Below are 18,007 nucleotides of genomic sequence, written 5' to 3'. Positions count from 1 at the left end.
CTATTTCTGACAAATAATTCCAATATATTTTCTGCAAATTTTTACATTATATGTAAATGTACTGCCATTTTGTCAAAAACGAACACAATGGAGAGAATTATGGCCAAGAACACGTGGACATCGCCTTTTACACTCGCAATTGTTTCCAGTAAGTGTAAAATGATTTGAGTTTTGCAGAAAGGAATTTCATTTAGGCAGTTACGATAAGTCAATGAATAAATGCATGGATTTAAAAAATTGCGCAAGGTTATTCATGCATTTGTTGGGTACTGGCATCTTCTTGAGCAATCTTCGAATCCAGTTTCTCGAAATCTGATGCCATTTTGGGAATGAGTCATGAACAGATTTTCGCATGCATATGAAATATGTTTGCTCATCTGTCAGTGACGTTGGTCTTTGGTAAGTAAAAGAGAGTGTCGACCATTTTTATAAGAACACCGCATTAGCATTCTCAGATTATCTTGGGTGCTCTCAGCGATAGACAAACTTCAACGCAAAGAGCTCTAGGAAGTAAGCAGAAACATTTCCTAAAAGCTTTTACATGATTTCTAACATAAATTGCTTTTTAAAAGAAATAATTAAAAGAATTAAATATTTTTATTGCTGTTTCACTTTTATAGTGGTTTATTTTATATCAATTAACTAATTTCAATGATTAATTTTATATGAATTAGACTAATTTCAGTGATTTGTTCTATAGAAATTTATTAATTTCAGTGACTTATTTTACCGAATTATGATAATTTCGATAATTTGTTTCGCTGAATTATATTAATTTCAATGTTTTTTATTGAACTACGATAATTTAATGACTTATTTAATGAAATTACACTAATTTCGATGATTTATGTTACATTAAAATTTCAATGATTTATCAATACTGAATTTTTAAATGAATTTTATGTAATTTGTTTAAAGTGAAGATCTTAATGAACTACACTGAAAGATATTCTATAGCTGTAGTATTAAAGTGAACTTCACGAAATGCTTTCACGGGTTCCGCAATTTTCTAACAGAAAGTTATAGATTTTCTCTAATTTCCTTTTATTAATTTGTTTTCATTCAAAAAGTATATATTAATAGGAAGCATTGAAAAGTGTTCTATACCAGTAAGGTTAAAATAGATTTCATGAAATGCTTTCAAGGGTTTCACAAATCTTTAATAGAAATTTAGACAATTTTTTCTTTCAATTTCCTTTTATTAAACTGCTTTTTCATTGAAAATGTTTATCGGAATGAAATACATTGAAACATGTTCGATGCCAACGATGCTAAAATGGATTTCATGAAATGCTTTTAAAGGTTCCGTAATTTTGTTATAAAAATTTAAGAGTTTTGTTTTTACTCCAATTTCTTTTTATCAATTGTTTTCTTCCTTCGAAAATTAAAATAATAATATTTTAGTGAATAAAAGAAAAAATTTAAAAGCATATCAGAACTTTCAAGTATCCATTTTATGACATTCATTATTTTTTTATGAAATAAGTTGTGTTTGGTCGAGTCGAGTTGTTCATGCGATCTGATTTTTTTCCTGAGTCATATTATAAGCTTGGTTCTAACTTATCATCAGCTCAAATGCCTCATAATTCATGTAACTATATGTGACCCTTTTGGATGCCTCACATCTGAGACGTTGCACTGCACTTAATGCTGGATCACTTAGGGAGAGATATTGGGGGGGGGGGCGAGACACAAAATATAATTATAGATTATACTATACTGAGGACTCTTTTTAAATTTTGCTGTTCTTTTCATCTTTGCTTGTCTTATATAGAGTTGCCTTTGTAATCTGTCATTATAAATAATATATTTATATATATATATATGTGTGTGTGTGTGTGTGTAAGGTATAACAAAATACGATGGCTGCTTTAAGAAACAATTCGCGACCTCAAAATTAACTATTCTAAATTTGGTATTCTCCCAAATTCGAGAGCTTTCCATGTTGCATAACAACCTAAAATTAACCAATCACAACTTAGAGTACTTTCTGCATCTACTAGGTATAAATACCGCTTACAAGTAACTACGTTATCTTCCCTTCCCTGACTTCTGCCAACACCGCGCTCCTTTGCCTTGCTAAAAAGGTCTACGTCATACCTTTAAAACCCAGTGTATATGAAATTATTGTAATTGCTTATTATAGAAGAGTATATTATCTACAAAGAATGATTCTAATGTGCCTAGAAATAAATATGGTAATTAGCTGGACTTGGTTTGTGCCAACATCTTCTTCCTACCATTCCACTCAGACATCTAAGACTGCAAGTTGCTAACAGTTCCAGTGGCGTTTATGCACTTAAAATACGATATATATATATATAAAAGTAAGAGTATATAGGCTTTCTCCTATAAATGTAAAACATCGATAAATAAGCATGCAAAAAAAGTATTGTAAAAACAGCAAAAATTTACAGATTCGTATTTTTTGGTGTGATGGCGAATGGGTTGAGAAAAAATAGAATCGCAGGTAAAAAAACCCTCATCGATTGTTGCATATCTACAATCTACTAATTAGGTCGTTAGCTATAGGTACACTATTGCTGTAAATATTATATTTTAACATACCATAGGCTATAGGCATAATAATTTTAAGCAGGAATTGCATATGACCTGAAACATATTTCAGGGGTTCTTTTAAAGCAAAACATTTGAGAAATGTTGTTCTGTAGCCGCCATTAAACCGTTAGTTATAGCGGTACATAAAATGAGATAAATAAAATATTTTTTGTGGAAAGCAAACATGCAAGGGAAATGGTACAGTGATTATTATTTTTATATTAATACATAAAAATTCATATTTATTTCTTATAAGTGAAATATAAATGTAACTGAATTACAAAATACTTGTTGCAAGGTACGAATGCATCTTGATTGCCTGATATATTGTGAAATAAACTCTTGACACTCCCAATTATACGAAAATATATTTAGTATTGCATTTCATGGTTTTTTTTTTTTTAAATATATATTGCACAGCTTTTGTGCTGTATACAAACTCATCTTGATTGCATAGTATGTTGTGAAATAAACTCTTGACGCTCACAATTATACGAAAATATATTTAATATTGCATTCTGTGGTTTTTTAAAAGATATATTGCACAGTTTTAGTGCAATATACAAATGCATCTTGATTGCAAAGCATGTTGGGAAATCAACTCTTGTCGCTCACAATTACACGAATTATTTAATATCTTGCACAGCTTTTGTACAACGTACAAATGCATCTTGATTGCAAGGTATGTTGTGAAATAAACTCTTGACGCTCAAAATTATACAAAAAGTATAGCTAATATTGCATTCTATGATTTCTTAAAAGATGTATTGCATAGCTTTTATTTAATAAACAGTTAAGTGCAAACATCACTCATGTTCCACTAATCATAGCATAAAATATTAAATACACTGAAGTAGAAGGAGTAAATTACATTAATTTTATTTTAAGAAGTAAGTGAATTAAGGAGTAGATTACATTAATTTTATTTTAAGGAGTGAATTTCATTAATTGTATGTTAAATTCTTTTAATAAAACGTACAGTACTTTCCTTTAATTATCTTTATATAAAATATCTACAACATATTGATATATTTTAAATATTATTTAAAGATATATTTTAAAAATGGGATAGGATTCCCCCCCCCCAAAAAAAAACTCATATTTCTAAGAGCTCCGCGAGTCGACAAAGCTTGAAAACCAGTGGGCTAAGATAATAAAAGTATTTTATATTTATTGAAATCTATCAGGATTTAATCGGCAGTCAATTTGAAAGACGAGTTTAAATTGCACGGAGCTTACGTAAAAGATTTTTAATTTACAAAAGTACTTTTAATAAAGCCAAAGTAGTGAAATAAATTCAACATGCCTAAGCCGTAGGATATCATGATTTAAAATATTAATGAGTGTTAAGTTACACTTGAAAAAATAAACGAGAGCGTAAAATGAATTGTGTTAAATGTGATTTTACTAAAAACTCCATGATAAAAAATGCCTTGGTCCTCGGTTCAAGAATGTATTCAAAATGACAGCATTCAAAATCTTTTCCCAACTCATATTATCATAAATATAATAATTATTAAAATACAAATATTCTATTTTGTGTAAATTAATATTTGTTATTTGCTTGTTTTCGTACCAGATAATAACGATCAATAATGCAACCCTGTACGTTTTTAGTTTATTCAGTTTTATATTAATAATGTTTTATGAGTATAAATACTATTTAAAGTTAAATTAAATGCGAATTGCACTTTCTAAGTTTCATAACATTTTAAGCTTCGAATTGAAAAACTTCGAATTTTAATTGAAAAACATCCAGCAGAAATTCCGCTTAAATGCAGAACTTTGAAGAATGGTTTCTGTTACAGTTATTTTCAAGTTAGTTATATTTTTAAATGAATAAAATTAAATCGTCTGCATATTTTTACTGCAGATAATTTATTTCGGCTATTTGGTCATTATAACAATGGTATGGCTTCCAGTCTTTTGTATTAAGAAAGGTCTTTAAATGCTATGTCCTTATAAAAATCCTTAAATACTAATACTGTAAGAATTTCAAAGTTGTTTCCAAATCTCACATTCTGTGGCATTTTGACTTCAAGAAAAAAATTCAGTAAAACCTAAATCCAAGTTTAACAAAAAAGACTCGAATAAAACATTTTTTTTATTATTATGTACCTGGCGTTGGTTTGCGACATCTGAAAACGTAAATTATTTGATTTATGATTTCAGATATCAAATTTCACAATATTTTTAGACATTCGAAGTAGAGAAAGTACATCAAAATACTTTATTTTTTCGTTTCGCGAATCGAAGCTATTAAGAAATAAATAAATTTTGTAATACAAGGTCATAAATAAAAGAATTCACTGAAGAGCGCGAGACAAAACGTTCCTTTAGCGATGTAAATTGTTATCTTATTATTTCGAAACTACTCATTCGTAGAATATAAAGAATTCTTCGTAAAGACTTAAAAGAAAGAACTGAAGCAATCAACTTTCGTAGCAAGCTAGGAACCAGAACTTATCTCAAACACAAGAAGCTGTTTTTCCAAGTGCGGCATTTTTGGTAAGTAAGCATTTCCAATTTATTTATGCAATTTGTGTATTTTATTTAATTTAAAAGAAGAGTTTTTTAAACCAATGAAATAAAATCTATAATTCAGCGGTCTCAAACTGGCAGCCCGCGGTGCACATGTGGCCCTCAAAGCTGTTTTATGCGTCTCGCGAAGACATTTCAATTAGGGTGCAAATATTCAAATATTCTTGTTGCAAATGCGGACAAACAAGACTGCCCCACCCACAAATGTACATCAAATTTCAATGTAGCCCAATGTCGCCCTTGTATGGCCATGTTTAATCTGAATGGAATATCAATAAGCTCCAGGTGCGGCCTTGTGCGGCTCCAGGGAGTTGTTGCATCTGGTTAGTGGAAGGCATGGGACATATGCCTGCTTACCCCTGTTAAACACCAGGCGTCCCCGTCCTCCGTCACCTGTCACCTGTTGCAAATGCGGTGCTATAAAGAATCTAAGATTTTAGTAATTTGAAATCTGAATTGATATTATTTTCGTTATTGTTACTAGCCCAGAAGGGCTATTAGTCTCAAAACGGTATTACGTGGCGTTTCGCTACAAATGGCAAATCGCTTTTAAATTGTTGCCACAAAATATTACCGCCCTGCATTATATTAAAAAAATTAAATAATAAAGAACCTGCATGAATGTATGTATGTTTCTCGCATTGTGAAAAAACGACGGTATATAGAGCCAACCAGTTTTGAATAACATAACCCTCCATCCGAACATGGGCACATGGAAGCCCGAATTTTCAGTTTCGAATTAAATTTACTATCTATTTCATATTTTGTGAAACATTAACGAATTTGTGATATACAAACTCAACGATTTCAAAGAGAGCAGTGGCAACACAGTACAGGGAATAAAAAACCTTTTTATCTCCAGAGAGCGAGACTCTCTGTTGGAAATTCTAAAGACATGCTGTTTTTAATTATTTTGTGATATTGCTATTGAATTGAATTTTATACGGTTTAAGTGAGAAGAATACGATATTTAACAATTAAAGATAGCACTGTGATAAGGTCACATAAAAGAAGAAGAGACTGAAGATTAATATGGACAAGGATGTCTCGTGAGAATAAGCTGAAAATTATTATTTTTTTTAACTTACAAACACGTTTTCAATAGTTGTTAAAATAGTCTTTATTAAAATAATTAAATTGTTGGCAATGTTAAAAACGCAAGCTCGAGAGCCATGAATTGCTCTCGCACGTAAAATGTATAGAATTTGATTTTTTGTTTTTTTTTTTGTTTTTGTTTTTGAAATAGATAGGTTTTTCTCTGCAGAATTGTATGTAGCCATTTTTTTAGCATTCATTAAATTTTATTATGCTGTGTTTTGTTTTCAACCTGATGTCACAACCCAGGGTTAGCATAGCGGTTTCGGCCACTACACCACAGCAGTAAATATTAAAAATTGGTGGCAGCTTTTAGGGATTGTTCCTGAGAGTAAATTTAGGAACGGACTTTTTCGCCTGTGAACTTGAGTTTTATGTAAACAGTCAAGACTTTCTTCTCTTCAAGAACGATCTAATTTTGCGTGCAAGGACAGTTCGCGTGGTGAAGCCTCTTCAGTGACAAGTGACAGTGTGTCAGAAGGGAACGCCGGAGGAAGCGTGATCTAGTGCCGCAAAATAGTGAAATTTCCCAGAAGAATATCCAAGTAGTGCCAGGAGAGTCAATCGAAGGCGTCTTCAAAATTGGTGAGTACCATTTTTGTGATTTTGGAGAAGTTATGCCAGTTATTCGAGACTAGGCTTATTTTGGATATAGAGCAGGAAAAGGTTGCCTCTTTGCGCTTTGTTTGTAGGCATAGGTATTATCATTAAGTGTTGTAAAGCAATTTGTGTTCAGAATTGTTAGGGAATTATTCAGTTTTGGAGAGATAGACCTGTTGTTGTTTTTGTGTTATTGTATTTTGGGGTAGGTTATTTTTCTTTAATTTTCCAATATGGGTGAGTTTATGAGGAAATTTACTAAAGCTCTGCTATTGGAGTTAGCGGAGGAGTTTGAAACAAATGTGTCTCAGGCAAACAGAGTAAGAGAAATTAGGCAGGCTATTCTAAATGCCGAGGACTATGAAGAAGAAGCTGCGAAAGAATACGCGGCAAGAATTTGTGCTGCGGCTGAGCAGAGAAAAGCAGAAGAAATAGTCGAACAAGAGAGAGCAGAGCGGGAACGTGAGCAAGAGAGAGCAGAACGGGAACGTGAACAAGAGAGAGCAGAGCGGGAACGTGGACAAGAGAGAGCGGAACGGGAACGTGAACAAGAGAGAGCAGAGCGGGAACGTGAACAAGAGAGAGCGGAACGTGAACGGGAGCAAGTTTTTGAATCGGAAAGGTTAAAACTGATGAATGTGGTTCAGACTAATAGCCTAGCTTCCACGGTTTCGAAAGTTGAACAATCTAGAGAAAAAAAGGTTAATTTGAAAGATCTAGTACCGCGTTTTGAACCGAGTAATATAGATATTTCATTATTCTTTATGCTATTTGAGAAACAAGCTCAAAAAGAGAACGTTAATGAGATTGATTGGGTCTCGCAATTAATTCCTTTATTACCTTACGATGTAGCCCAGTTAATAGTGAAAGAACCAGCGGATACAGAGGATGATTATCAGCATGTTACGAAATTACTCATGCAGAGATTCAAGCTTAGTTCTTGGGCACTAAAAACAAAATTTGAAGAACATTCTAGAAAAAACGGAATGTTATGAGTGGATTTAGTGTATGAATTGAGAGTGTATTTAGAGAATTGGTTGGATTCAGGAGAAGTTCTAGATTTTGAAAGTCTTAAGGAACTTATGCTCACTGAGCAAATTAAGCGGCGAGTCCCTCTAGAAATAAGAGAGCACTACTTAGACAATTGGGAAAAATTTAAAACAGCTTCCATTTTAGCAGAGTAATGCGACAAGTATGAGGCTTTGCGAAGAGATACGAAGAAGTTAGAACAGAGAGCGGGGTTAAAGAAACCATTTGAGAAAAATAGAGAGCGGTATGTAAATTCAAACTCTAGTTATAATCAGAAAAGTAGTCAAAGAATTAAATCAGAGGAGCATAGAAAAGTGGAGGCTCCTAAAAAAAAGCAAGTTTTCAATGAAGCAGGTTTCGAGAAACAGCGGAAAATAAGGTATTACCAATTTGGAAAGGACGGACATATCCGACCTAACTGTCCATCGCTGGAAAAGAATAAGGCTAAACTGGTGAATAATCTAGGAACGGAGAGTTTAGGAAAATGTTTTGAGCCGTATTTCAAGAAAGCAGTAATTAATGGGATAGAGAGAGAATATCTGAGAGATACTGGAGCTGGTATAGATCTGTCTAATAGTACTTGGATTAATACTAGTGACTTATTAGGGTAAACTGTATGGGTGAAACAGCCTTTGGACACAGAGTGTAAATGTTTACCTTTGGCGAAAGTCACCATTGAAGGTGATTTTGGTGTGGTCACCACAAAGGCAGCGGTTACTCCGGTAGAGTTAGATAAAAAGCACTATTTGTTAGGGAATAAAACTGCACAGTTGATTGAGGAAATTAGGGAACGACCGGTTGTCTTGAATGCTGTGAAGACTCGTAGTCAGGCGCATGCGCGCAGGAGTCTAGAGAGAGCGAGTGCAAAAGACTTAGATTCTAGATCGAAGAAAAGAAAGAGATAGAAAGTGAAAGGGCCGTCAATAATGAGCATTCGGAAGAAAGGAAGTTCTTCCGAATGCAGCAATACGGAGGAGGCAATTAAAATTGCAGACATCAGTTTAGAAGAAAGGTCTATCCTTGCGGATGTTTCGCCAGCAGAATTCTTGGAAGCACAAAAAACTTGCGCTAGTTTAGCGACCCTGTGGAAGAAAGGGGAAAGTGAAAAGGAAAAAGAGTTTATAATAGTCAAGGAAAGACTATTCAGAGTGGCAGGTTCTAAAAAAGGGGAAGATAAGCGTCAGCTGTGTGTGCCTCTCGTTTTTAGGAAAGGGATCTTGAAGTTATGCCATGAGGAAATCTCTGGTCATTTAGAGGTAACAAACACCAAGGATAGAGTTTTGACACACTATTTCTGGCCTAATTGCTACCAGGAAATTGAAGAATTTGTGAGGACGTGCGATATTTGTCAGCGTGTAGGTCACAATAAGGATAAAAGGAAAGCCCCTGTGAAGATTGTGCCTGTTATATCAGAAGTGTTTAGCAGATTAAATATTGATGCAGTAGGACCTCTGATCCCTAGTTCGCGTGAAAATAAATACTTAATTACGTCTATTTGTGTTGATTCCAAATATCCAGATGCCATTCCTGTACAGAATTTAAACTCAAAATGTGTGATTCCAGCCTTGATACAAATCTTTTCTAGATCATGTTACCCTAAGGAAATTCAGTGTGATTTGGGTAGATCGTTTACCAGTGAATTTACATCTGAGTTTTTTAGCAAGTTCGGAATTAAGGTGTATCATTCTTCTGTGTGTCACCCTCAAAGCAATTCTGTTGAAAGGTTGCATTCCACTTTGAAAAGGGTATTGAAGGCTTTGTGCTTGGAAAGCGGGAAGGATTGGGAAGAATGTTTGCCATGTTAGTACATGAAAAACATTTGAGACTGCCTCAAACGAATGTGTATGAAAACTGGCTAGAGAAAGAAAGTTCAGACCCCACTGTGGTCGAGTATGTTCTAGACTTAATAAACAGATTAAAGAAGTGTCAGGAGCTGGCTGTAGAGAGGATGAAAGAGTGTCAGAGTAAAAGGAAACTCTGGTATGATCGCAACGCTCTTACGAGAAGGTTTAAGGTCGGAGATCTCGTGCTTGTTTTAGCCACGTCTAAACCACACAAAATGGCTCTGAACTGGATAGAGCCAGGTAAAGTAACTAGTGTGATTTCCGAAACTAATTATACGGTAGAGATTCCGGGTAAGCCCAGCAGTGACACCATTTATCACGTAAATTTGATGAAACCTTATTATCAGCGCCCCGAGTTTGTGAATCTTGTGATGGAGGAGGTCATGGAAGATATTGAGAGAGAAGTGGATATTCCTTATCCCTTGGCTGATCCAACTCAGGTAGATTTTTGGAAAATAGTTGGAGATAGTAAGCTAGAAGAAAGAGCTTCGGCAGAGGAAATAGGAAAATTCCAAGAAGTTATAAGGAAGTATGGAGCGGTGTTTTCATCCGACCCCGGCTGTACGTTTTTGGTTGAAATGGATATTAAATTGTTGGATGAGACTGCGGTTAGAGTCAGGCCTTACCGAATGTCGGCGAGACAAACCGACATCCTAAAAGAGGAAATTAGGCGGTTGCTTGAGGAGTCATAGAAGTCGGGCAATCTGATTATGCTTCGCCTATGATCTTAGTAGAGGTCCCAGGTAAAGATCCTCGTCCTTGTATAGACTACAGAAAATTAAATTAAAAAAATATGACCGAATTTTTCCCTCTTCCCAATATTGAAGAAGTTGTAGAAAAAGTCAGCGCAGCTCCATTTATCACAATCATAGATCTAACCAAAGGATACTTCCAGATACCACTCACAGAGCGTGCACGGAGGTATGCCGCATTTGTGACACCTTTTGGATCTTTCATCCCGAAGACAATGATGTTTGGGCTTTTAAATGCGCCTTTCTAGTTTTGTAAATTGATCGCTCAAGTTTTAGGAGGGCTGGACAATTTTGTTCTACCGTATATTGACGACATTGCAGTCTTTTCGCCGACTTGGGACAGGCATATGAAGGATTTGGATGTGGTTTTAGGTCGCCTTCAGGAGGCTAAATTGACTGTTAAGCCCTCGAAATGCAAATTCGTACAAGACCATGTGAAATTTCTGGGTCATGAAGTAGGGTCTGGGAAAAGGTCGCCTAGTGAGGCCAAGATTCAAGTAATCAGAGATTTTCCGATCCCCACTACTAAAACACAGATACGTAGCTACCTTGGTACTGTGAGCTACTATGCAAGGTACATAAAAGACTACGCCAGTATTGCGGCACCTTTGACGGACGCTTTGAAGGGCAAAAACAAAAAAGAAAATGTGATTTGGACAAGAGAGTGCGACGAGGCTTTCAGTAAACTGAAGACCAAACTAGTAAAAAGTCCGGTTTTATTTGCACCAGATTATTCTAAAGAATTTATTGTGCAGGCAGATGGCAGCTTATAAGGTGCGGGTATTGTGTTGTCTCAAATTCAGGATGGGGAGAAACACCCTATACTGTATCTTAGCAAAAAGTTTACTAAAGCGGAGCGAAATTATGGCACCATTGAAAGAGAACTAGCGGCCATTATTTATGGACTGAAGACTTAGAAGTCATTACTTAGACGGACAGAAATTCAAGATCCAGACGGATCATAATCCGTTGACTTTTTTAAACAAAATGATGGGATCAAATTCTCGTTTGACTCGCTGGGCATTGTGTTTCCAACAGTACAACTTTGAAATTGTTCATAGGCCAGGCAAATTACACGGTAATGCAGATGGCTTGAGTCGTGCCCTAGTCTAGTGACTGAATATCACTGGTGGATACAAAGTAAGGTAAAAAGTAATGAAAATGGGTGAAAATGATTTTTGTAGAGTTTTGGAATTATATTTGTGTAGATTCAAAATTGTTTGCATTGTGTGTTTCATTTTCAAAAAAATTTTTAGAATCAAATGTTTTATCTTAAGTATTAGCATTGTGTAAAATTTGAGGAATATGCTTTGTATAAGGCACACATTAGGAGTAGTTTAAATTATTTTTGTTGTATTTGTGCGGTTATATTATCTAAAAATAAGTGCAGGGTAATGTAACTGGCTACTCTATTATCACTTAAATGGTTACCACTTGTGTTTTGAAAGCAGTGAAATGTATTTAGAATTTTTCCTTCCATAGTCAAGAAAAATTTCTTTATGAGGGGAGGAGTTGTGATAAGGTCACATAAAAGAAGAAGAGACTGAAGATTAATATGGACAAGGATGTCTCGTGAGAATAAGCTGAAAATTATTATTTTTTTTAACTTACAAACACGTTTTCAATAGTTGTTAAAATAGTCTTTATTAGAATAATTAAATTGTTGGCAATGTTAAAAACGCAAGCTCGAGAGCCACGAATTGCTCTCGCACGTAAAATGTATAGAATTTGATTTTTTTTTTAATAGACAGTTTTTTCTCTGCAGAATTGTATATAGCCTTTTTTTTTAGCATTCAATAAATTTTATTATGCTGTGTTTTGTTTTCAACCTGATGTCACAGCCCAGGGTTAGCATAGCGGTTTCGGCCACTACACCACAGCACACAAAACGTTAAAAAACGCCCCTTTGGGCTTAATATAAAATATAAAAGCTTTCAGAGTTTTATTTATTTATTTATATTATTTTCGTTATTATTTCGTAAAATGAACGTAAATAATGCCCTAGAAAATGTATAATGGATCTAAATAATTTACAATATGGTATAATTCTTATTCAACAATTTAAAGATGCAGATTTGATTAACTTTTATTCGTATTATACGAAAAATAAATAATACGTTCGGTTACGAATTTTTGCACTAAAAACAATCGCTTTTTTGTGGAATTATGTGAATAGTTCTTTTTTCACACTGAAAGTTAGTAAGAAAATAATATCCGATTGACCGATAAGCATGTACAATCCGTGATGATGATAATTTCTAGTAATTTCTCTCCAAGGCTACAAACGTTTTCAGAATCGAAACGCCATCAAGTTTCGAGCAATAGTAAGAAATTAAGACATTTTTAATTATTTACGTACAATTTTAATGTATATGTTGAAGAAGAATTTAATAAGTAACAGAAATGATGCTGTTAATTTTTTATTCTCACGTTTTGTGCCACTGGGTAAATTTTCTCTGAAAGCTTAGAAAGTTCTCTTAATTTTTTTTTTTAAAGTTTAAATTAAAGCAAGTTATTTAATGATTAATTAAACATAGTAGAATTATTTTAAATAAATGTCAGCTTATGAATTTAATATTTAGTTATCAATATGTTTGATCTACAGTGTGTAACAAACAAAAATGTCTTGCAGTACCTAACTTTAGATCTCAGATAAAAATAAACTTGATTTTTCCCCCCTTTCGCGTTATTATTAGTATTTATGTATGTTTTGAGAAATATTATGGAGACCAAATTTAAAATTTAGTTAAAATATTCAATTTGTTTAAAAAAATTAGCTGGTTACCTGTTTTTAAATTGTGCATTCAGCCAGCATGCACTTTAAGTTTGAGACCACTGATATTAATTGTAGATTTAATTGTCTTAAAATTTATTTAAAGGTTGAAACTAATGTTTTATGCAGTAATGTTTATATCTAAATGGAATTTGGAAGTTTAATTTCAAAACAATGATGTCTCTTTCCTGGAAGCATTTTCTTTCCCGACCAATTGCTGTATAGTTGAGAGCCTTGAAATATGAAAAACCAAGGATTGTTCTCTCCCGAAGACAGGGAGTTTCGGAGAGTTCGCTTTGCGTTGCGACGGCATTTCAAAACAGCTCCAAATTTACTTAAATTTATTTATAATGCATGATTTAGGTTACTGAAGTTATAAGGTATTTCTCCCGCCTTCCTAGTATGCCTTTGTAGTGTGGTGGTCTGCACGCTGGGCGCGTATTCCAGAGGTCCATGGTTCGATGGGCGGGGGGACGTTGCTCATTTTTCATCTTTCCGGCTTCCAAAAAATCCTAACGTCTCTACAGTGGTGCCCGAACTAAAAGGGTTGGGGATGATGACTCTCCACACTCAGGATTTGGCGACTGGGTCCCATAAAATAACCTCCAGTCTCGCCCTTTAAAAGGGGAAGTATATAAGGTATTTCTCCCGCCTTCTTAGCGTTCTTTCGTGGTGTAGTGGTCTGCACGTTGGGCACGTATTCCAGAGGCCCGTGGTTCGATTCCCGAGGAAGGCGTTACTCATTTTTCACTTCTTCGAAAAAAAAATACCTGATGTCTCCGAAAAGTAGTTAGAAGAAAATTCTAATGTAAAATATATTAATATTTAATTAGATATTCGAAATTTTATGCTTTTTGGCTACTTTCATTCCGTAATTTTCTTACACCTTTACACTGAGAAAATCCAGAATAGACAAAGGAAGATTTTATTTGTCAAAGTACTCTTAAATGCAATAAAAATTAAAAATAACTATTAATGTTTATATTATTGTGAGGATAAACTTAATAATGTACCGTATTATTCAAAATTAAATACATTAACTGATTACATTTACGTTTCCTTGTGGGGTTCCTCACTCTGTTTGTCTTAAAATGAACGTCAAGGAACCTAATGAATTGTTAGCGAGTTATCGTTGAATTCAAACAAATAAAAGGTAGACCGGAGAAGGGTTAAAATACCCTTTATTTCACTCAAATAAGAATAACGGTACGCCCCTTCCTCGGGCTTTATCTCAGGATTCCTAGTTCTCTTTATAGAAGTAAGTTGAACCTTCCTTAAGTACTTTTTCTAACTCATTTGCATTCAACGCGATTCTAAAAACTCATTGTGGTAGGGAGTTGAAAGTGATAACAAAAATCGGTAGAAAAGGCTTTGAAATTAAAATAACTGTTATAAAATTAAGATATACCTTGCATCCTTAATTCAATAACTTTCATTAACTACAGAAAACCATTTTTGTTTGTAAAAGTTAAAAATTTTAAATCGCGAGATTCGTTGATCGATAGAGAGATGTGATGCAAAAACAGAAGAGCTGGTAGCTGCGTTACTGATACATTTATTAAACCTTTTTTTGTGGCAAAAGGTATACTGAAATACATGTGAACTGTCAACTTAGTTTAGTACAACTTTAGTACAACAAAGCAGACGAGATCTATCTATCTAAGGGAAGGGGTGCCTTGGTGGAAGGCATTCTAAGGAAGCCTCGCTCGTACCTACGCTAGAGGAGAGGAAAACCACGAAAACTCCTATCAGTCAGCCTTTTCTCTGAGATCCGAATCGGTGGAACTACCAGTGCTCAGTAGTCTCATTCACTTGGGCACTGGTTGAACCCGTCCTCTCGTGTGATTTGGTGGCAGGAGAGAGGGGTGGAAGACTCTCGGGCTACACCCCGGGCTGCTTTCCCTCAAAATTATGATGGAAGTCGAAGTCTAACCTCCTTGAAGCTCTGGCAACCATTTTTCCATGAAATTCATGGATAAAACAGCAGCAACGACAACACTGGCTGGACCTGCATTTTATGGAAAATATTTTGTGTGGATATGGGAAGAAATAACACGATTTTCTCGCTGAGAACTGCGTGATAATCGTGGATGTCATGTGACGAGATCGGAAAGAATTTTATTTTCCTAACTGATCTTTTTGTAATTTTTTAAAACAGTTATTTATATTCTCTCTGATTTGCGAGATTCAGTTATTTTAATAACAATACCTCTCTTTAAAGATTGCCTTTTTATGTTGCAATAAGTAAACCGTAATAGATTTCAAATAAACAACGCAAATGAGGAATTTCTTTGCCTTTAAACAAAGAATTCCAAACATTTTGCCTGTTCAGTTTATTCTTGTTGCGGTTCTCTATCCAATTGGATTTAAACGATTTTTATTATTCTATTCGTTCATAAACAGAAGACTAACAACCTTATGGAACACACCTTTTCGAATCAGCTGCGCGAAAATTACACATAAAAATCAATTCCGCTTCGGAAATTTAAGCCTCAGGTTATTTGTTTTGTTTCACTTGGGGTCGAAGCTATTTTACTTCCCACAACTAAGCTCTGATATTTCCAGCGATCTTTACTCTTCTGTTAGAAGCACCTGCACTTGGATAACTAAAGCTCAGTGAGTAGCTACTCTTTTAATCCTTCCATCTTGAATTTTTCAAATAAATTTATTATTGAGAATAATCAAAAATATTCAGTTTCTTCTTTAAAATATCCTCAATAGCTTAAAATAACTGAAACTATTTAATCAATTTACAATACCCACCGCTTACTAAAATTAGTTTCTTTCCAAACATATTTGAGTTTATTCGGCGGCTCATTTTAATAGACAGCAATCTGACTGTTGCAACTTGTGATGTGAGTTCTAAACTTACATTAGTATGCTAGTAACTAAGTCTAATAATTAACATCTAAAATAATGATTGAAATTAAAGCTAACGTTAAATTATTTACGCAGCTTTGAAAGGTTTTACAAATATTTTTATAAAAATTTATGAACCAAGCCTGAAACGCTGACCAAAGTTTACTTTTCTAGGAAACTTGAACGTAATAAGCCGGCGATATTATTAATTACTGAGTTCAGTGAGACGCGGGTACTGTATATTACACTAAGAATGAAAGTTTTAGAAGTTTGATCTCTTCTGTTATCAGTCTTTAGAAACTAAATTCATTTAGAATCGGTCTCGTAAATGCAGATGCATGTCAGGAAGGAATGGGCAGGAATCCTCGAAAAGATTTCTAAACTTTATTTGTCTCCTAATTGAATCGATAGAACTTTATTTGTCTAACCATTGCAACATGTGTTCGATGTATTTTAAGGCATGTTGCAGGCTCAAGCACTACTGCCCACTTTACGTATTTGATGTTCGCCATTTGGTGCAATGATTTTCATAGAGATTAATTTCATAGAGCCTGTAGGAATGGACACAAGAATACTTCCAGCAGAACAGCAAAATACGACATAGTACATCTACAGATTTTCAGAGTATTCCTAGAATACAGATATTTTTAATGGCAAAAAGTTTTCTAAGAATGTGTGATCATCCCGATCTTTCTCTCCGACCAGTCCAGATTTCTTTTAATGGAATAGCCATAAAAAGAAAGAGTTTATATAACAAGCAATGGACATTACCAATAAAATCTTAAGAACCAATTGAGCAATATTACACGTTAGGATGAATACATTACGCATTAGTGTGAGAATATGAATTGGGCTAAGTGAGGTTGGAATTCCGGAATTCACGACTGAAACTACAAATCCTGAAGCTAAAACTAGAACAAAGTATAGGATGACTGCCTATTTTTTTTTCCTTTTTTGAGATACTATCATGTTAATATTTAAAAATAGAAAACGTGTTCAATTTCTTAAAACTAGTATGTTGCTTATTCATTTAGATTTTTTAATGCTTTGTAAGATCTTATAAAAACCATCAATTCGTTTCAGAAACATAGCAATGAGATTGTTGTCAGCTTTCTTGTTCTTGTTTGTGGTGATTGCGGCCTGCATGTCTGTAAATGCCAAGCCTTGGGGGACTTGGAGTACTAGTGGTACTGCTTGCGTGACCAAGAATGGCGTCAAGACTTGCAAATCAGACCATAAGGAAGGCGGCGCTAAATGAGGATAATGAGACAGTTGAGTCTATATTTTTATTCTACCATATTCGCTTATGAATTTATGCTTATAGTTCCATTTTTTTTTTTCATACGGGAAGTACTTATCATGTAGATTTCCTCTATTTCAACTAATTACTAAATCGATACATTACTAAATCGATACATGATTTCGCTTAGATGTTATCAGAGAGATAAAAACATATCCAAACTTTATACAAGATGCCCAGTAATATTTCATGCAGCTAATATTCTACACATTAGAAGAAAAACTAAAAAACTCTTCTTTACTTATATTTTGATTATTTACTTTATTTCTTACAAGTAATAGCAGAATCATTATAACTAGATCAGTTGCGAACTGATTGATCATTTTAAAGACCGGTCTTCTTAAACTGCATGCATAGGAGATTTTTTAATTTATGAATGAAACACTTTTTGATCAATTTCCTATATTCACTCAAAAATAGTTTTAGCATTCTGCTTTTATTCCTAAAATCTGAATGAAATTCCGTATTTCAGAATTAAAATTATCTTCTCCTCCACCAGAAAAATATTTCACCCATTAAAATAATTTTCAGTTTGGGTCATTTAGTAAATTATAATTATTTATCAACTGCGAAATAATCATGTTATGATAATGTTGTGAAGCATATATACATTAAACAAACTAGAGAATGTTATACTTAGAAAACTCTTTAAATT

General features: G+C 34.0%; 1 protein-coding gene across 1 annotated transcript in view; it reads left to right on the top strand.

Moving 5' to 3' along the window:
* The first annotated feature begins 351 nt into the window (after window positions 1-351).
* LOC118182431 (uncharacterized) overlaps window positions 352-18,007 on the top strand; it is a 61,765-nt gene continuing 44,109 nt past the window's right edge. Inside the window, exon 1 of the mRNA XM_035351774.2 lies at window positions 352-510. The gene's annotated coding sequence lies outside the window, so the exon portion shown is untranslated. The remainder of the gene's footprint in view (window positions 511-18,007) is intronic.

The sequence above is a fragment of the Stegodyphus dumicola genome, chromosome 3, assembly GCF_044657685.1.
Source record: "Stegodyphus dumicola isolate Sdum_Otavi_A_Nest chromosome 3, ASM4465768v1".
NCBI lineage: Eukaryota > Metazoa > Arthropoda > Arachnida > Araneae > Eresidae > Stegodyphus > Stegodyphus dumicola.
Note: the sequence above shows the minus strand (reverse complement) of the source record. Positions and strands in the feature narration are given on the sequence as shown.